The sequence below is a fragment of the Macaca mulatta genome, chromosome 11 (assembly GCF_049350105.2).
Source record: "Macaca mulatta isolate MMU2019108-1 chromosome 11, T2T-MMU8v2.0, whole genome shotgun sequence".
NCBI lineage: Eukaryota > Metazoa > Chordata > Mammalia > Primates > Cercopithecidae > Macaca > Macaca mulatta.
In genome coordinates, this window is record NC_133416.1 from 62802843 (window position 1) to 62824663 (window position 21821).

General features: G+C 44.4%; 2 pseudogenes across 1 annotated transcript; one reads left to right on the top strand and one right to left on the bottom strand.

Moving 5' to 3' along the window:
- Nucleotides 1-654: 654 nt before the first annotated feature.
- LOC709299 (proteasome subunit beta type-3 pseudogene) lies at nucleotides 655-1617 on the bottom strand (annotated as a pseudogene).
- An 8951-nt stretch (nucleotides 1618-10568) lies between these two features.
- LOC709385 (interferon-inducible double-stranded RNA-dependent protein kinase activator A pseudogene) lies at nucleotides 10569-13319 on the top strand (annotated as a pseudogene). The gene has a single exon (XR_001448044.3). The product of XR_001448044.3 is annotated as an interferon-inducible double-stranded RNA-dependent protein kinase activator A pseudogene (transcript).
- Nucleotides 13320-21821: the final 8502 nt, after the last annotated feature.

Genomic DNA, 21821 nt, shown 5'->3' on the forward strand with positions numbered 1-21821 from the left:
AGGTATTAAATGAAAACTAAGAAAATCTGACTAAAGTACAGACTTGAATTAATAATAATGTATCAATATTGGTTCATTAATTGTGACAAATGTACCTACTAATTTAAGACAATAAAAAAGGAAACTGGGTGTGGAGTATATGGGAATCGTATGTACTATCTTAGCGATTTTTCTGTAAATCCAAAACTATTCCAAAACAAAATGTTATTCTTTAGAAGTTTTTTGACATAGAAGTTTATAATATATTGCTAAACGATAAAAAAGATTAAAAATAATAAATTTTCAATAAAATGTGTATTCAGATCAATACATGACAGATAGATACATACATATCTGGATAAAATATGTATCTAGATACATAAAATATATGCATTCAGGTCAATAGATGATAGATAGACACATACATACCAAAGTATTAACAATGATAAGCTCTAAGTGGAATGGATTTGGGTGTTCATTATGTTGTTTTGGTTTTGTATTTTTATATTTGAGATCCACTAATCATACAATAGGAAAATAGTGTATAAAACATTCAAACAAAATGATGGAATGTTTTATTGTATTTTGATATTTTTAAGAAAGGATATATATATATATATATATATATATATATATTTTTTTTTTTTTTTTTTTAAGTGGGCTCTGGGAGCAGGGTTAGTCCATTAGGGCCTTCAGTGTCCTGGTGGTGATTTTGTCCTTCTCAGTGATGTGAACAATGACTCCCATGCCTGACACTGCATTCCAGTCCACAGCATTCCGCATGGCTTGGAATATGATTTCAAACAGGTGTTCTGGATCCATGTTGGACTCCCAGAGGGACTCGCACATTTCATACATTTGTTCTGCACAGGTGCCACTGACCATAAAGTCATCAGTTACCATGGGGCAGCCAATGAGGTCTAGAGAGCAAATAAAGGGCTTAAAGGTCTTCAGGTCCAACCCAGCAATGACTGGCTCAGTATAGTAGGGGCCAAACCGTTTCTCAGACAAGAGGCCTCGGCCACCATGCTCATAAGGGTGTAAGATTTGACAGCCGACCTTCCTTCAACTCACACAGGTTCAGCCGGAACTTGAGGCACTGGACAACTGTCTGGATGTCAGTGACGAGCCGGGTCAGATGGATATAGAGCCAGTCACCCATGGGAAAGATCTTCTGGAAGTCCGTGGTAACCATTTGGGCCTGGATTCCGAAGCGCCTGTCTGCAGCTATAGCCAGGCAACTCTTCTCCTTCATGGCCATGACGGCCCCTCGGTTATGGGACATAATAGACATGATTGTGGTATACTAGGAACCGTCCATCACCAGCGCAATTCCGGTAAACTGGATCTAGCCTTTCCTTATTTTGACATTTTTAACGCCTAATTTATTTTTAACCAATTGTGCCTACTTTACGCCTTTAGAAATGTTTTATCAATAGTTTTATTTTGTAGTTCGGGTGCGGTGGCTCATGCCTGTAATCCCAGCACTTTGAGAGGCCGAGGTGGGGGGACGGCTTGAGCCCAGGAGTTCAAAACCAGCCTGAGCAACATAGGGAACCCCGCCCCCCACCCGCCGCCGTCTCTACAAAAAAAATACAAAAATTATCCGGGTGGAGTGGCGCCGCCTGTGGTCCCAGCTACTCGGGAGGCTGAGGTGAGAGAATCACTTGAACCCAGAAGGTGGAGGTTGCAGTGAGCTGAGATCGCACCACTGCACTCCAGCCCATGAGACAAAACCAAACCCTGCCTCAAAAAAAAAAAAAAAAAAAAAAAAAAAAAAAAAATTTGATCAGTAGTGAATGTTTCCCAGTTGTCAGTGCTTTTTTTTTTTTTTTTTTTTTTTTTTTTTTTTGAGACGGAATCTCACTCTGTCTCCAGGCTGTAGTGCAATGGCGTGATCTCCATTCACTGCAGCCTCCGCCTCCCGGGTTCAAGCAATTCTCCTGCCTCAGCCTCCTGAGTAGCTGGGACTACAGGTGCGCACCACCACACCCAGCTAATTTTTGTTATTTTAGTAGAGACAGGGTTTCACCATGTTGGCCAGGATAGTCTCAGCCTCCTGACATCGTGATCCGCCCGCCTTGGCCTCCCGAAGTGCTGGGATTACAGGCGTGAGACCGCGCTTGGCCGTCAGTGCACATTTTTTAAATGCATGCGTGGTAGAAAGGCTACAAGCAGAACACAGGGTGCTAAGTACTTACATTGTTTCCAGCTTTAAGATGTGCAAAATTTCCGAAATTTCTGGTTAAGGTAAGTCAAAAATAAAAATAAGAAGGCGGAGAGTCTGAAAATGGACCAAAACTTGGAGTTTTGTTTGTTTTTCCCAAAAATCTGCCGTTCTGGAGCCGGTTCAAATGGGGTCATATCGCCCCCGTGTGGTAAATCTCTGAACAGCCATGTTCAACAAGGCATCCCCTCTCCCTGAGCTGCCTGGGAGACGGTAAAGCGGGTCTTGAACATCTTCTACTGGTCCAAACCCCTCAGTCTGCACAGGAGGACGATGAAGTCGAGAAGAATTCATTTAGTTTACCCAAGATCAATTAGTGAATTAATGAGTGAGCTAAGACTACTAATAATATATGTCATGTATAGGACACGGCACTGTTACATAAACCACCACCTGATACAAAGTTTAAATAATCCCACTTTACTGATGAGGAAACTGGGGTGAGAGAAATGGAGTGCCTTGTCCGAGGTCACACAGCCCTACAACAACAGAGCCAGACCCAAACTTAGTCTATCTGCCCCCTAAGCCAGTGAAACTAGACACTATAAACCCAGCCTCCAAACACAATGCCCACCCCTCCTGTCTCTGTAACATGTCTGCCTCTGGATCGCAGGAAGAAGATGCCTTGGAGACATCTGCTCTTATTCCATCATGTGGCAGAAGAGGAAACAAAAGCAGAGAAGAATGTGGTTTATCCACAGTCACGGAGGGTCAGAGCTGGGGCTTGAATCCATGACTCCAGGATGCTGGTCTAACACTGGCTCTAGGGCTGTTCCACCAGCCCATCTACTGCAAGTCTATGTGTGGACGTGTACCTGTGTTGAATGTGTCAAGGGGTGTGTGTGTGTGTGTGTGTGTGTGTGTGTGTGTGTGTGTGTGTGTGCAGGACAATCCTACCCACAGAAAGCAGCCAGGAAAGCCCAAAGTAATCACCACCAGTAAAGGTAGCTTTTCCAATCAGCACCTGTTCCATCGCAGAGCCGTGAAGTCAGAGGCAGGGATCAAAGTTTAGGGGAAGGAAGGGGCCATTGGTGATGTAAGGTACCCCAGCTGGGCCCCGGAGAGACTGAGGGTGCTTCCATGGGTGCAAGATCCCAGAGACTTACTTCACTGAAGTCCAGAGTGCAAAGCTCAGAGGGTCACACAGGCCACCATGGGACCAGACATTGTATGAATAGGAAGAGTTTAAGCCACAAGCCTGCCTTCCCAAGACAGAAGCCTCTTCCATGCTCCTGCCTCAGCAGCAGAACTCAGTGTCTCTACATGGATCCTGGGGGAGGGACAGGCACATTGAGATAGGGGACAAAGATGGTGCAAGAGGTGGCCCTGGCAGGAGAGTGTCAAGCATGGCCAGAGATAGGGGCAGAATTTCCCTGATGCCCCCATGGCCGGGGCTCCCTAAGTGCCAATGAGCTCAAGCCAGAGCACCTAAGGGCAAGGTGTGAGGCAGCACAGGACAGAGGCCACAGGTCCTGTGAAAATGTATACCCATGCACAAGACAGTCCACTCTCACTCCAAATGGGACGTCCTCCAAATGGAGAAGGAAGGAATGAGGGAAGTCAAGGGAAGGGAAAATGAACTGAAGAATAACATGAACATAAGAGAAGGGAGACCATGACCACAGAGGTCTACAAAGAAAAACCAAAAAGAAAGGGAATCAGAGGCTGTTGGCCAACCCACAAAGTTAGAAGGTGAAACTGGCCTCAAGCTGTAGTTGAAGACATTGCAATTAGACCCAAGAAATTAGAATTGTGGTGGTCTCTTCCCTAGAGATCATGAACACAGATGAGGGAACAGAGCTGCTAGGAGAGAGGGCCCAAAGGTGGGCAGCACTGGGTGGTGTATTCCCACATAAGTCTGGGGAAGCCATTTACCCTGAACCCTGCAACTTCTTGACTCACCTAGGCAAAATTCTGCGGTGGTGCCGTTGTTTATTTGTTTGGTTTTGTTTTTTGTTTTGTTTTGTTTTGTTTTCTTGCAGAAAATGTGTGAGCAAAGATCTTACCTGTGCTAAGAGTTCCTGAGAGAGAGTACTTGAGACAGGGGACAGGCCTCTGTAAACCCCTGAGATCATTTTTACTCTAAAAGTCTAAGCAGTAAATGGTCTACATCCGAATGCAACGTAATGATTAAAAAATACTTTCTCCCCACAGCTGCTGGGTAAGTTTTAATTAATTCCCTGGGGTCAGTCAAGTCTCTCTGTTTCCCTGAGGCCTGCTCCCCAGCTCCACAGCACCCAGTGCCTCTGCCACAGTCATTACCTGCTCCGAATGGGACCATCTCCGTGAAGCACAACTGTAATCACAGCCATAATAATTCCACAATTACTTTTGTCTCTCAACATTTAAAAAAAGAAAAGATTTGCAGCCTAGCAATGAATAGAGCACTTGTGCAATTTCATTGCATCATCTCATTTGGTAGTCACATCAACCCCAGAGATAAACCTAGCAGGTATTCATTAAGACTCTGGTTTAGTGATAGGAAATTAAGGAGCCAGGTGACTCCTTAGTCACTGGGCCAAAGTCACTTGGCCAACAAGAGCAGAACTCAGACTTGAAACCTAGAAGCCTAAGCCTCAGCTCCCAGGCCAGGACACTCCCTAATATACCACCCAGTCCTGCCCACCTGAGAGCCCCCTCTCCTACCAGCTCTGTTCCTACGTCTGCTATTTGTTCTCTGAAAGCCCAGCTTTTTCCAACACTAAAAGACTGCAGTGTCCGGCACAGCAACCCAAGAACAGCTGATCTCCTCTAGGAACCCCCTACCTCCTCATACCCTGATTACTCAGCACCCGCCCAGGCTCCTGGAGTGGGAAGTACACCCTATGGGGAGGTCACTGGTTCCTGCCCACAGACCTCACTATGCCTATACCACCCACAACTCTTCCCGCCACTCCCATCTCACAGCTAAGGAGAGATTCGCTGCTTATATTTATTTTTTCAGAGTCCTGTTGCACAGCATAAATAGCTTACCAAGACATGTAAAACACATGAGATGACAGATATTAAAACTAGGAACAAATAAATAAAAAGAAAAAAAAGACTTTAAAAAGTAAAGACGGAAATAGGGATCTAAAATCGAACCAGGAATGGAACTTAAAAATGTGAAATACAAGACCTGTACCCTTCCTAAGGGTGAGCCACAAGTCTGACTCAAAACTGCTCAGCAGCCAACCCAAAAAGGAAAGTCTGGTCTGTTCTGGAGTTCACAGTGTCCATGAGATAAAACAGACAGATGACACAGGGAAGCACAACTATTCTTGGAACTGAGACCAGACAGAAGTTTCTCCCAAGGACACTCCCAGAGAGATGACGGTGGTTCACAGCCTTACCATTGCCCTGACAGTGAGTTTCCCGGGATGGATTCTAAGAGCCGCCCTCAACACAGGGGAGGCCCTGGCACTGAGGGACCTCTGTGGCTGTGGGAGAGAGAGGATGCACCATGACCCTGCTCTTTCCCGATGAGTTTGATGTAAGGCAGGACTGTTCAACCTTGGTACTAGTGACATTAAGGCCAGATAATTCTTTGTTGTGGGGGCTGTTCTGTGTATTGTAGGATGTTTAGCAGCATTCCTGGTCTCTGCCCACTAGATGCCAGTAGCATCCTTCCCTCCAATTGTGATACCACAATGTCCCCAGACGTGGCCACATGTCCCCTGAGGGACAAAATTGCCCCCAGTTGAGAACCAATGATCCAAGAGTAGAAATCATTGCTATTTTCCTTTTAACATAGAAAGGCAAAGAAGGAACATCTAGTTTTGTTTCTGTTTTGTTACAGGTTTATTGAAGTACAATTTGTATACCATAAAATCCACTCATTTAACATACACAATTTAGTGGTTTTTACTATAGGGTTATAGTAACCTATAGGTTACTATAGGACACAGGATTATGCAACCATCATCACTGATTTTAGAACACTTTATCAATTCAAAAAGTTGCTCTGTACGCCTTAGCAATCACTCCTCATTCTTCCCTCCTCCCAACCCCCAGCAATCACTACCATATGGTCTCTCTATGGATTTGCCTATTCTGGACATTTTATACAAATAGAATCATGCAATGTGTGATCTTTTGTGACTGGCTTTTTCACTCAGCTTGATGTTTTCAAGGTTCATCAACGTAGCATGTATTAATACTTCAATCCATTTATTGACAAATAATATTCCATTGTATGGATATATTATTTCATTTATCCATTCATTGTATATACATTTGTATTGTGTAAACTTTGGGACTATTACGCATATTTCTACTATGAATGCACATGTACAAGTCTTTGTGCAGACACATGTTTTCAGCTTTCTTGCATGTATACCTAGGAACTGAATTGTTGGGTCAGATGGTAACTCTATGTTTAGTACTTTGAGGAACTGCTAAACAGTTTTCCAAAATGGCTGCATCACTTTATATTTTCACCAGCAATGAATGAGGGTTCCAATTTCTCCAGCTCTTCATCAACACTTGTTACTGTCTTTATTTTAGCCATCCTAGTGGGAATGAATTGGTATCTCCTTGTGGTTTTGATTTCCATTTCCCAATGGCTAACGATGCTAAGCATCTTTCATGTCCTTACTGGCCATTTGTATCTCTTCTTCAGAGAGGTGTCCGTTCAAATCCTTTTTTCATTTTTTGATTGGGTTATTCAACTCTTTGTTGTTGAGTTATAAGACTGCTTTTTGTATTCTGGATACAAGGCTCTTACTAGATATAATTTACAAATATTTTTTCCTATTCCATGGATTATCTTTTTACTTTGTTGATGGTAGCCTTAGAAACACAAAAAGGTTTTTTGTGGGTTTTTTTTGTTTTTTTGAGACAGAGTCTCATTCTGTCCCCAGGCTGCAGTGCAGTGGCGCAATCTTGGCTCACTCCAACCTCTTGGCGGGGTACAGTGTCTCAAGCCTATAATCCCAGCGCTTTGGGAGGCTGAAGTGGGTGGATCACTTGAGATCAGGAGTTCAAGATCAGTCTGGCCAACATGGCAAAATGCCGTCTCTACTAAAAATACAAAAATTAGCAGGGCATGGTGGTACACACCTGTAGTCCCAGCTACTTGTGGGGCTGAGGTGAGAGGATCGCTTGAATACAGGAGGTGGAGGTTGCAATGAGCCAAGACTGCACCACTGCACTCCAGCCTGGGTGATGGAGTGAGGCTGTCTCAAAAAAAAAAAAAAAAAAAGGCAAGAGAGAGAGAGACCAAAGAAAGAAAGAAAGAAAGAAAGAAAGAAAGAAAGAAAGAGAGAGAGAGAGAGAGAGAGAGAGAGAGAGAAAGAGAAAGAGAAAGAAAGGAAGGAAGGAAGGAGAGAGATCGAAAATAGAAAAACAATAGAGAAAAATTCAACAAAATGAAAAGTTCATTCTTTGAAAAGATTAGCAAAGTTGACAAACTCTTAACTAGACTGACTAAGAAAAAAAAAAGAGAAAGAGTCCAATTAAATCAGGAATGAAAGAGGGGACATCATTACTGCTCTTACAGAAATAGAGAGGATTATAAGGAAATATTGTCTTCTAATAAGTCCAACATCTGAGCTTTCTCAGAGTTCTCAGAGAAACAAGCCCATTGATTGCTTTCTTTCTTTTTTTTTTTTTTTTTAATTGAGACAGAGTCCCGCTCTGTCACCCAGGCTGGAGTGCAGTGGCATGATCTCGGCTCACTGCAGCCTCTACCTCCCAGGCTCAAGTGATTCTCTTGCCTCAGCCTCCCAAGTAGCTGGGATTACAGGCACATGCCACCATGTTCAGCTGATTTTTTTGTATTTTTAGTAGAGACAGGGTTTTGCCATGTTGGCAGGCTGGTCTCAAACTCCTGACCTCAGGTGATCCGCCCACCTCGGCCTCCCAAAGTGCTGGGATTACAGGTGTGAGCCACCGCTCCTGGCCAACATTTTATTTTCTAATCATACTGTATTATCTTTGACTAAATGCAAAGACCTTTCCAACATGTCACCTAGAGACCATTTTACCCACTGCTCTGTTTGACCATCAATCAGTCTCTTGTCCCTCTCTTTGACAATGGTGAGGTGGATACATTTTCCTTAGGGAAGAGAAATCTATGGTTTGTTGCCTTTGCCAGTAACAAAAATGTTGGACAGCTGGATGGCAAAGCTGTTGCCACTGGCATCTTTCACAGGAACCACAATTTTTTTTATTATTACTTTATGTTCTAGGGTACATGTGCACAATGTGTAGGTTTGTTACTATGTATACATGTGCCATGTTGGTGTGCTGCACCCATTAACTTATCATTTACATTAGGTATATCTCCTAATGCTATCCCTCCCCCCTCCCCCACCCCACAACCAGCCCCAGTGTGTGATGTTACCCTTCCTGTGTCCAAGTGATCTGATTGTTCAATTCCCACCTGTGAGTGAGAACATGTGGTGTTTGGTTTTCTGTTCTTGTGATAGTTTGCTGAGAATGATGGTTTCCAGCTGCATCCATGTCCCTACAAAGGACATGAACTCATCCTTTTTTATGGCTGCATAGTGTTCCATGGTGTATATGTGCCACATTTTCTTAATCCAGTCTGTCACTGATGGACATTTGGGTTGGTTCCAAGTCTTTCCTGTTGTGAATAGTGCCGCAATAAACATACGTGTGCTTGTGTCTTTATAGCAGCATGATTTATAATTCTTTGGGTATATACCCAGTAATGGGATGGCTGGGTCAAATGGTATTTCTAGTTCTAGATCCTTGAGGAATCGCCACACTGTCTTCCACAATGGTTGAACTAGTTTACAGTCCCACCAACAGTGTAAAAGTGTTCCTATTTCTCCACATCCTCTCCAGCACCTGTTGTTCCCTGACATTTTAATGATCGCCATTCTAACTGGTGTGAGATGGTATCTCATTGTGGTTTTGATTTGCATTTCTCTGATGTCGAGTGATGATGAGCATTTTTTCATGTGTCTGTTGGCTGCATAAGTGTCTTCTTTTGAGAAGTGTCTGTTCATATCTTTTGCCCACTTTTTGATGGGGTTGTTTGTTTTTTCCTTGTAAATTTGTTTGAGTTCTTTGTAGGGAACCACAGTATTTTAAGTAATACACTGTGGCAACTTCAGAAAGCAGATTCCTACTCCCTCAGGACTTTTTGTTGTTGCTGTTTGTTGTGGCTGCTGCTGCTGCTGCTATTGCTGCTCTCGTGTGTGTGTTTGTTTAGTGACTTTCCTGGACTAAGTCTGTAAATTTTGTATTCTTTGTCATGTGTGTCAGCTTGGTTAGCTTAGCAGTCAGCTACTGCTGAAACAGAGATTTCCTTAAATGCCTTTGACCATTAAATCTCCCACCCTTTGTTGAGGGGCATGTGTGTGCGTGTGCGTGTGTGTGTGTGTGCATGATGCCTTCAATACTCCAGCAGTTCATTAATCTGACCTAGCCTTCACTTGCTGCTTGCACAGGGCTTTAAGGTGAGCCAGAAGTGAGAAGTGCACAACCTTGCGCATGTGTGTTGCCTTCTAGACCCCCAGGAATAAGTGAGAGCTTTGCAAGTTCCCTATGAACATCCCCAGATTTTCTCTGTAAGATTTTGGCCAGCCTGATTTTGCCCCAGTGTGTATCACTATCTCAGGCAACTGCAATTTGTAAATTGCCACTAATTATTTGACCAGTGCCCTGGGGAAAGGGCTTTCCTCAGTGACCAAATAAAGATAAGCCCTATGAATGAGGCTTTCCCAGGGATCTTCTAGACAGGTCGAATAGTGACAATTCTCTGGCAACCGGGTCTTTGGGGATCTTGAAACCCACTCTACCACGTCCAATGGCTGCTAGGCCTCTGGTTTTCAGTGACTATGGTTCCAAGGCTGCTGGTTTCAAGGCCACCATAGAGCTAGGAAGAAGGGGTGGAAATAGGACAAGTTAAAACACCACAAAGCTCACCGTTCTTATAAAAGCCAACGCTTTTCTTGAAAAAACTCTTCAGATTGCTGTAAGCCTTTGGTTAATTTCTAGAGTTCTGAAAAACTTGATATTGACAACTTTTGCCGATGTTCTTGCTGCTGTTACAGAAGAGCAGATTTTCAGAAGTGTTTATTCCACCATTCCAGAAGTGCTTTCTCCTGATATTATGTTTTAACCACACTTCCTTAAGAGTCCCCTAGGGCCTCAGGAGAGAGTGAGTCCTGAAGAAACAACCCAATAATCAAATATAAATTGGTGTAGGCATTATGGAAAACAGTAAGGAGGTTCCTAAAGAATTAAAAACAGAGCTATCTGCAGGGTGCAGTGGCTCATGCCTGTGATCCCAGACTCTTGGGAGGTTAAGGTAGAAGGACTGCTTAAGGTCTGGAGTTCAAGACCAGCCTAGGCAACCCCCTCTCTATTTCTTAATTAAAAAAAAAAAAATACAACTACCATCTCCTCTGGGTCTTTGTAGTCAGGGAAAAAAAAATTTTTTTCAGGATCTTTAACTTTATTACCGGCTACTGAGCTACAGAATAAAACCAAAAACATTAAAGAAAGGCTGCTTGAAACAGGTATGTACAGGTGTACTACACGGACGCGAAAGCTGTAGCATCCAATCCCAAAGCCACCCCTATGGGGAAGGATGGCCTTAGCTAAGGGCCAAAGGAGGTCAGAAGTTACAACATCAGAGTCCCATCCATCCAGAAAAGCAGTGAACAACTATAGCCGCATGGGCACCAAAAATTTATCTGAGATTAGGTTTGTTTGCTTGTTTGTTGGTTGGTTGGTTGGTTGGTTGGTTGGTTGTGAGATGGAGTCTCACTCTGTCTCCCAGGCTGGAGTGCAGTGAGGCAATCTCGGCTCACTGCAAGCTCCGCCTCCAGGGTTCACACTATTCTCCTGCCTCAGCCTCCCGAGTAGCTGGGACTACAGGCGCCCGCCACCACACCCAGCTAATTTTTTGTATTTTTAGTAGAGACGGGGTTTCCCCGTGTTAGCCAGGATGGTCTCAATCTCCTGACCTTGTGATCCGCCGGCCTCGGCTTCCCAAAGTGCTGGGATTAAGGCGTGAGCCACCACGCCGGCCCTGAGATTAGTTTTAAAGGTTTAAAGGTTCCATGAATCAAAATTTTCAAATGAAAATAGGTGCCCGTCTTTTCCTGTAGGCTTTCCAGCTCACCACCCAAAAGACTTGAGTACTTCTATTAAGGCAGCTGGAAGCCTACCCTAGACTTGAATGGCAACTTGTCCTTTCTCAGCCAGTAATGCAATCCAACAGAATATGGTACAGGGAAAACAGGAATTTCCACAATGCTGCCCTCCGGTAAAAGGGAAACACAGCACTCAAAGCCAAAGGCCACAGAGGGCTCCCTGAGAATCCAGTACAACTAAGCGAGGCCTTCAACCGTCCAGACAAACTTTGGAAGTGGATCCCGGTGGGACTGTGCCCTGCGGCGAGGAGCAGTGTATATGCCAATGAGAGGGTCCAGCTTCCAGGAACCATTACAATGGCGTCCTGAGTCATTTTCTCTCTTCCACTTGCATTCGAGAGTGAGAAAACACCCACCATGGCCTTGACTGTCACTCACCACAATCCCCCTGTACAGAGGGGTTTGTTTCTAAGTTTGGAACCTCAACACGAGGCTGGGATGCTTCATGACGTGCTCTCTCCCACTGTCCAGCCATCTTTGGTGGTCTCCCCGCAGTGCTCCCCCATCCTCTCACGCTCCTGTGGAGGCACCGTGGGACGGGTCCGGAGGAAACTTGGGATCACTCTGACAGGAAACGGACAAGCACAGCTGCCAGCTGCTCCGGCCTCAGTCTCCAGTTGTTAGTCTCAGGATCAACAGAGAACTGGAAAGATCTCTGGGTCTTTGTAGTCAGGAAAAAAAAATTTTTTTTAAGAAAAAAAATAGAACTACCATAAGACCTAGCAATCTGTCTCCTGGGTATATATCCAAATGAAATGAAATCACTACCACATAAAGATATCTGCACTCCCACATTCACTGCAGCATCATGCACAATAGCCAAGATATGGAAACAAGGTACAAGTCCATCAACAAACGAATGGAGAGGGGGAGTCGGAGGAGGCGGCAGTGCTGGAGCTCCTCCTGCGGACCAGCTACCCGGGGACCAAGCACATTGCTCCGCACCGCTCTTCCTCCAGCCGCTGAGCAGTCCCTTCTCGCCATGTCCCAGAGCAGGTACCCGCCGAGGCTCTGCTGCTGGAGCGCGAGGACAGTGGGACCTTCAGTTTGGGGAAGATGATAACAGCTATGCCAGGGAAAACACCGATTCAGGTATTACACGAATAGGGCATGAAGACCAAGAACATCCCGGTTTATGAATGTGAAAGATCTGATGTGCAAATACACGTGCCCACTTTCACCTTCAGAGTAACCGTTGGTGACATAACCTGCAGAGGTGAAGGTACAGGTAAGAAGCTGGTGAAACATAGAGCTGCAGAGGCTGCCATAAACATTTTGAAAGACAATGCAAGTATTTGCTTTGCAGTTCCTGACCCCTTAATGTCTGACCCTTCCAAGCAACCAAAGAACCAGCTCAATCCTGTTGGTTCTTTACAGGAATTGGCTTTTCATCATGGCTGGAGACGTCCTGAATATACCCTTTCCCAGGAGGGAGGACCTGCTCATAAGAGAGAATATACCACAGTTTGCAGGCTAGAGGCATTTATGGAAACTGGAAAGGGGGCATCAAAAAAGCAAGCCAAAAGGAATGCTGCTGAGAAATTTCTTGCCAAATTTAGTAATATTTCTCCAGAGAACCACATTTCTTTAACAAATGTAGTGGGACATTCTTTAGGATGTACTTGGCATTCCATGAGGAATTCTCCTGGTGAAAAGATCAACTTACTGAAAAGAAGCCTCCTTAGTATTCCAAATACAGATTACATCCAGCCGCTTAGTGAAATTGCCAAGGAACAAGGTTTTAATATAACATATTTGGATATAGATAAACTGAGCGCCAATGGACAGTATCAATGTCTTGCTGAACTGTCCACCAACCCCATCACGGTCTGTCATGGCTCCGGTATCTCCTGCGGCAATGCATAAAGTGATGCAGCTCACAATACTTTGCAGTATTTAAAGATAATAGCAGAAAGAAAGTAAATTTGGAGCAACTTTAAAAATCTTTCAGTAGCACATAAAAAGTTCCCCTCTGGCCCCCTCCCAAGTAAAACTTTTACCATAGTGTTTGAGTTTATGTCTTGTTTCTAAATCTCTTCACAGATTCCATCAGCACTCCAGATGTAATTGTCTCCTCGTGGTTGTTATTAAGCTCTTTTTAATGGCTTCAACTTCGTATCGGTATATTGTATTTATAAACTTTGTACCACAAGACAGAGTGTAGCACCCATTTTACAGTGCCATGCGAGAAAGAAACTGCATGTTTGTTGTTGACGATGAAATAAAAATGCTAGCAACAGTCTTTCTTACTGGTGCTTAAGCTCTTTGCACAAAGCTTTATAAAGGGAATTCAAAGGAAGCCCTTTAGAATTAGAGTCTTGAGAGACAGCACTAACAGGCCTTTAAGTATGATTGTTAAATTTCAGGGAACATGATTGGTCTGCTGTGTATTTGAATTCATGTAACAAAGAACTGTCATGATGGGATTCTGCTTATTTTATTAAAAAGTTACTGACTTGAGAAAAAAAAAAAAAAAAAGCATGGATAAAGAAACTATGGTGGCCAGGCACAGTGGCTCACACCTGTAATCCCAACACTTTGGGAGGCCAAGGCAGGTGGATGGATTGCTTGAGCCTAGAGTTCAAAACCAGCCTGAGAAACATGGTGAAACCCCGTCCCTACAAAAATAAAAATAAAAAATTAGCCAGGCGTGATGGCATGTGCCTGTGGTCTCAGCTGCTTGGGAGGTTGAAGTGGGAAGATCACTTGAGCCTGGAAGGTCGAGGCTGCAGTGAGCCATGATTGTGTTACCAATGGAGAGAGTCCAGATTCTTGACATCTTGAACAAAGAATTGGACAAAATGCACAAACAAGGCAAGGAAAAAATGAAGCAACAAAAGCAGAGATTTATTGAAAATGAAAGTACACTCCACAGGGTGGGAGCAGGCCTGAGCATAGGGATTCAAGAGCCCCATTACAGAATTTTCTGGGGTTTAAATGCCCTCTAGAGGTTTCCACTGGTTACTTGAGGTATGCTCTATGTAAAATGAAGAGGATGAAGTAAAGTTACAAAGTCATTTACTCAGCGTACACCCTATGTAAATGGAGAGGATATTTCCTAACATAGCTGAAGTGTTTCCATCTGATTTAGTTCAAGGAAGTCAGCATGAATTGGCCTTATGTTCCCTGCCTCCAGACTCTATTCTCCTGCCTCAATTGTACCACTGCACTCCAGCCTGGGCAACAGAGCAAGACCCTGTCTCAAAAAAACAAAGATTAAAAAGTAATAATAATAATAAACACAGGCCGGGCACGGTGGCTCAAGCCTGTAATCCCAGCACTTTGGGAGGCCGAGACGGGCGGATCACGAGGTCAGGAGATCGAGACCATCCTGGCTAACACGGTGAAACCCCGTCTCTACTAAAATACAAAAAAAAATTAGCCGGGCGAGGTGGCGGGCGCCTGTACTCCCAGCTACTCGGGAGGCTGAGGCAGGAGAATGGCGTGAACCCGGGAGGTGGGGCTTGCAGTGAGCTGAGATCCGGCCATTGCACTCCAGCCTGGGCAACAGAGCTAGACTCCGTCTCAAAAAAAAAATAATAATAATAATAATAATAAACACAATAGAGTACTATACAGCCTTTTAAAAAGGAGATCCTGTCATTTGCCACAACATGGCGGAACCTGGAGGACATTATGCTATGTAAAATGAGCGAGACATAGAAAGAAAAATATTACATGATCTCACTTACATGTGAAATCTATAAAAGTGGTCAGGCTAGGCGTGGTGGCCCACACCTGTAATCAATCCCAGCACTTTGGGAGGCCAAGGCAGGGAGATCACCTGAGGTTGGGAGTTCGAGACCTGCCGGACTAACATGGAGTAGTCCCATCTCCACTAAAAATACAAAATTAGCCGGGTGTGGTGGCGCATGCTTGTAATCCCAGCTTCTCAGGAGGCTGAGGCAGGAGAATCGCTTGAACCTGGGAGGCGGAGGTTGCAGTGAGCTGAGATTGTACCACTGCACTCCAGCCTGGGCAACAAGAGCAAAACTCCATCTCAAAAAAAAGAAAGAAAGAAAGAAAGAAAGAAAGAAAGAAAGAAAGAAAGAAAGAAAGAAAAGAAGGGGAGAATGTCATTTTCACACTGTTTCAAAGCATACAGAACCATGAGTAACTTTCTGCAACTGTCGTAGCTGATTTCACTTTCTACCTATCACCTGGGTGCAGCAAGCAGGGCTACTCAGAGGGATGGAGGTAGGAGGCAGGACTTGACTTCAGAGTGGGGGCTCAAACACTGAACCAAATTGAGAAGGGCTAAAATAGGGACGGGTGGAAGCAGCTTTCCTTAAGACACGCCCACCCGTGTGCCTTGTCAGTTTACCACTAACATGGCAACACTCGGGATTTACTGCTCCTTCCCATGGCAATGACCTGATGACCCAGAGGTTTCTACCGTTTCTCTAGAAATTTCTGCATAAATCACCCCTTAATCTGCATGCAGTTAAAAGTAAGTGTAAACATGACTGCAGAACTGCCCTGAGCTGTTAGTCTCAGCACACTGCCAATGGAGAAGCCCTGCTCTGCAGAAGCAGTCACGGAGTTGCAACACCGCCTAGGCTGTAACACTGCCACTTCAATAAAGCTGTTCTCTTCTATTACAGGCTCACCCTTGAGTGTCTTCCTGGGAGAAGCAAAGAATCCTCCCAAGCTAAACCCCAATCTGGGGCTCGCCTGCCATGTATCAAGAGGACTAGACTTCTAGTTTTCAGCCTCTGGGTATATTTTAAAATGAAGAAATGCCAGAAATGAGTCAATATAACAGTGATATGATTTAAATGTTTGTTTTTAACCAACCAAAACTTTGAGTTCAACCAATAAATACAATGACAGTGTGATCTTATATGGCAATAATAGCAAAGGCCCTTCATGAATACCAGGCCCAGGCCATGGTCCTTCTGCTTCCCTGAGTGATAATAAGACCCTTCCTTTCCTTCCTACTGGGAGTTCTTGACTCTCCTATGGACAGAAGGGAATGAGAATTCAGATAAATCAGCCTTATGTTCTCTCTTGCTAGGAGAGCCACTTGCAGCTCAGTAGATCAAAAGTTGGCCCCTCCTAGCAAACCCAAGGTGATGGGGAGAGGTACATCCCCTCCCTAACCACGGCCATCGTATCTCAGCCCCTGCCACCATCCTCTTGCCTCTCCAGGCTTCCTCAGGGAGAAAAAAAAAAATCACTCTCACTGCTTTAGTGGATCTACACTATTTTATTTCCTGTCACACCAGGGAACTATTACAGAGAATTGTAGAGTAAAAGGACTAGAAGTTGCTGATTTATTTAAATAACTAATTCCCAGGCCAGGCGTGGTGGCTCCTGCCTGTAATGCCAGCACTTTTGGGAGGCCGAGGTGGGTGGATCATTTAAGACTAGCCTGACCAACATGGTGAAACCCCATCTCTACTAAAAATACAAAAATTATCTGGGCGTGATGGCAGGTGCCTGTAATCCCAGCTGCTCAGGAGGCTGAAGCAGGAGAATCGCTTGAACCGAGGAGGTGGAGGTTGCAGTGAGCCAAGATCGTGCCACTGCACTCCAGCCTGGGCGACAGAGCAAGACTCCCTCTCAAAAAAAATAATAATAATAAATAATAATAATAATAATAATAACTCATTCCCTTGTATCACATAAGTAACAGCCCTTTTAGATCTAGGTTTTAAGAAGAAAAGAATTTCTCGTGGATGCTTCCTTTCTCTCAACCCATGTTAAGCTTCAGATTTTAGCCAAATAATAACAATCTTTCTTCTTTCCAAATTTTATCAGGTCCAAAGTGGCAAGGAACTATCTCTGATTCCATGAATCCAGTTTCCTCACAGATTACCAAAGAAGCAAGTACACCTCACCATAACAAGGATTAATTTTTCTATCAAGTCAAGACAATCTAGTTTCATATTAAGAAAGCATAGGCCAGGTGCAGTGGCTCACGCCTATAATCCTAGAACTTTGGGAGGCCAAGCAAATGGATCACCTGAGGTCAGGAGTTCGAGACCAGCTTGGCCAACATGGTGAAACCCCATGTCTACTAAAAATAAAAAAAAAATTAGCTGGGTTTGGTGGTGGGTGCCTATAATCCTAGCTACTCGGGAGGCTGAGGCAGGAGAACTGCTTGAACCCAGGAGGCAGAGATTGCAATGAGCCAAGATGGTGCTGTTGAACTCCAGTGTGGGCGACAGATCAAGACTCTGTCTCAAAAAAACAAAAAGAAAGAAAGAAAGCCTATATTGCTCCTAATGTTAACATTTTTACCATATTCCTTGCAAAATGATCACACTAATATGACTGCACTAAGGAATAACTGAGTTCCTGAGCCTGCACTAGCTCTAACAGGTCACTCAGTCCCTCCCAGACCACGGGTGCAAGCTCCACATTCTGATCCACAACTCTCTCTCCTGACAGAAAGAAAAGGGAGGTCTTAGTACTTCTTACGCATTTAGTAGTTCACATTCTAACGTCTATCTGGATGGCTTCAATTATTTTTGCTGTGAAATATCAAACCATCGTATTTGAACACGAGAGTGACATGCAGGAGTCACACAACAGATACATATAACAAGAGCACATTAGGGTGCTGGGAGGGCACATGCTCTTCTTCAACTTCACCCCATGCTCCCTGTGAGATGTCCTTAGAACCAGAGGCCTGGAAGTCTGCTAACTTCAGTAAAAAGCAGTACATTTTAACAGCCACCCCTTCAAAATGTAAAAATATTGCTTCAGATTGCCAAAAACCATTTCACACTGAACACTCTGACCCTTACCCCAACTCTGAGCCTCACCCCATTCCTGAAGCTTGCCCTATCCCTGACCTTCTGAGCTGAAGGCCCAGCCCCAGTCCTTGCCCCAACCCCAGGAACTGCCTCATCTGATTCTTGCCTTGACCCATGCTTGCTGACCAGGCCTCTGACTATCTGGCCTACCAGTTCCATCTAGGCCCACTTCCTGCCACACCTAGCCAGCCTGATTTTGGCTAGTTCTATTTAGACCTGTTTAGCCAAGCCCAGTCCCAGTCCCCAGACAGCTCCTGTTTAACCCTGCCTGTGAGGTTCTGAGTCTCCAGATCTGCTCATCTGGTCACACCTACTAGATTCAAGTCCCTTGCTCTATTTCTCCTGAAGTCCGGCTCTAACATCCATCAGCTGAGCCCCACAGAGCCCTATATCCTGAGGAGCAAAAGAGACCTGAGACCCTGAGCTCACAGGTTCCATCCTTTCCTGGGCAACAAAGTCGTCTTCTTGGACAGTGCTTCTCAAAATGGAATGCACATACGAATGACCGGGGAGTCTTGTTAAAAATGCAAATTCAGATTCAGTAGATCTGAAGTGAGGCCCTGAAGCCTGCATTTCTAACAAACACCCAAGTGAAGTCAATATTGTTGGTCCAGAAAGCAAACTTTAATTAGCACAGTTCTGGAATACCAATTATAGTTTTGCAAAATTAAAAAAAAAAAAAAGTTTACAGTAACAACAGCCCTGATTTCTACCAAGGGAAGAGAACTCATTCCCCCATAGAATGCTCCAGCCCACAGAACTTGGAGTCTGTCCCATTTCTATTGTACACTAATCACATAGTGCTTTGAATTTCACTCAATAGTTTCCTATATGTGTGTTTTATTACTCATTCATTTGGTTCCTTTACAGCATTTGTTCATTCTGCAAACATTATTGATCATTAATCTGTTAGGGCCATAAGAATATATAAGGCATAGTCTCTGCATCCGATAAGGCAACAGGCCATTAAAGAAGATAGATATGGGCCAGGCGTGGTGGCTCACCCCCGTAATCCCAACACTTTGGGAGGCCGAGGCGGGTGGATCACCTGAGGTCAGGAGTTCAAGACCAGCCTGGCCAACATGGTGAAACCCCATCTCTACTAAAAATACAAAAAATTAGTTGGGTGTGTTGACACATGCCTGTGATCCCAGCTACTCCGGAGGCTGAGGCAGGAGAATCACTTGAACCCGGGAGGTGGAGATTGCAGTGAGCCAAGATCATGCCACTGCCCTCCAGCCTGGGCGACAGAACAAGACTCCGTCTCAAAAAAAAAGATAGGTAGATAGATATGTAAGCAGATCTCTTCAGCACAATAATAGTATCTGTATATAGTGTGGAGGAAAAGAGACCTGTAACCCCATCGGAGTTGGGGAATCAACAGGAAAGCCATTCTGGGCAAAAAAGTAGCCTGAGCTGAATCTAACAGAGGAGTGAGTCAAATGAAGTACAGGGGACCCACCAGGCAGAGGAGCAGCCTGGCAGAGGCCCCGGGGTGAAATGGCTGGGTCGGAGAAGAGCTGCACGCACCCGGGTTGTTGGAGAACAGTTAGCAGGGAGGAAGCCTCCAAGAAGAAGCTGAGGTGTTGGCCAGGGCCAATCACAGGGACCTTGCCTGCCACGTTAAGGATCTTGGACTTTAGCCTGTGGACAATGAGGAAACAGTTTAAGTTTTTAAATAAAGCCAAGGCACATTTGGGTTTTAGGTAAATCATGTTTGGTGACTGTGCAGAAAATTAAATTGAAGTTGCCAAAACTAGAAACAGGCTAGGCAAGGTGACTCACGCCTGTAATCCCGACACTTTGGGAGACCAAAGTGGGAGGATTCTTGAACTCAGGAGTTCAAGACCAGCCTGGACAACATAGCAAGACTCCACTAAATATAAATGTAAAAAATTAGCCTAGCATGGTGGTGCATGCCTATAGTTCCAGCTACGCTCTGTTGCCCAGGCTGTAATGCAATCATATAATCATGGCTCACTGCAGCTTCCACTTCCTGTACTCAAGCAATCCTCCCACCTCGACCTCCTAAGTAGCTCAAGCAATCCTCCTGCCTCAGACTCCCAAAATGCTGGGATTACAGGTGTGAGCCACCACATGCAACCAATGCTACCTTTCTAACACCTGTATAAATATCCTCCTCTCTGTCCCCACCACTATTGCCTCCCTTCTCATTAGCCCTTCCTTGTACCATAGCAATTCATCTCTTAACTGATCTCCCAGCCTCCAGTATCTTTTCCCTTAAGTCAAACATCAGAGAAATGTTTCCAACAGGCTAATCTGACTGTCTTAGTCTGTTTTCTGCTGCTATAACATAATACCACAGACTGGATAATTTATAAAGAATAGGAGTTTATTTTGCTTGTAAGTCTGAAGTCTGGGGTAAGTCCAAAAGACCATGTTGCCAGTGTCTTGTGAGGATCTTTGTGCTGTTTTATCCCATAGCATAAGGGCAAGCAAGTCCATGAAACAGAGAAAAAATTAAGCCTATTCTCATGATAACTAATCCGCTCCTGTGACAGTGGCATTAATCCATTCCTGAGGGCAGAGGCTTCACAACTTAATCACCCCTGAAAGGCCTCCTCTCTCAATACTATTATATTGAAAATGAAGTTTCAACATGAGTTTTGGAGGGAACATTCAAGTCACATGGCACTGACCATATGACTCTTGTCCATTTCCTATAGGACAAGAGGCAAACCTCTTAGATTAGTGGATAAGATCCTCAATGACGTAGACATTTCCCAGTGATATGGGTCCTTTCTCAATGATATGGATCTTTTATTAATACATCTACTAAATGCGTATTGAGTGGTCCCTGAGACAGGCACTAGAAATGGCCCTGAGGATATTACCATGAAGAGAAAAATATACTCAGGTATTGTAGAGCTAACATGCTAGAGGAGACAGCAGATTTTAAAATACAGACAAGCCAGGCATGGTGGTGCACACCTGTAGTACCAGGTACTCAGGAGGCTGAGGCAGGAGGATCTCTTGAGGGCAGGAGTTCGAGGCCACGGTGCTATAATCATGCACATGAATAGCCACTGCACTCCAGCCTACACAACATAGTGATACCCTATCTATAAAATTAAATTAAATTAAAATATAGACAAATTTAAAAGCTTAAGTGTGATAAAGCTATTCATCATTTATTTGACACACATTTTTAGTGTCTACTACTTGTCAGGCACCATGCTAGATGCTAAACATGTGGTGATAAGGGAAAAAGACACAATCCTTACTGCTATGGAGCTCATGGGCAGACACTAATACCATAATAACAGTCATGAACAGTATCACAAACTGGCCTAAGTGTTGTTGACCAAAGTGAAGAAGGGAAGGAATGCTTGATACAAGAACCAAAAAATGAGTTAAAAAGTTAACTAGGCAGGAGGGAGGAGGGACTGCTGAAAAGAAAGCAAGCATATCAGGAAGGTGAAGACAAGCTCAACAGCACTGAAGCTAAAAGGAGTGAGAGTATGAGGAACTGAAAGAAGGTTGTATGGCTGAAGCATGGGGTTAAGGGAGGGTAGCCTGAGAGGTGGGCAGGGGCCAGATCACACAGGGCCTTATGGGCTACAGTAAGGAGTTCAGATTTTGTACCAAAGATAATGGGAATCCACTAAAAGGTTTTAAGCAGCGGGTGAAAGTAGAGAGATAGTTAATGAGGCCCTTGCAGTGGGCAAGGCAGCGGAGGGTCATGATCTGGTCTAGGGTTATGCCGGTGGAGATGAA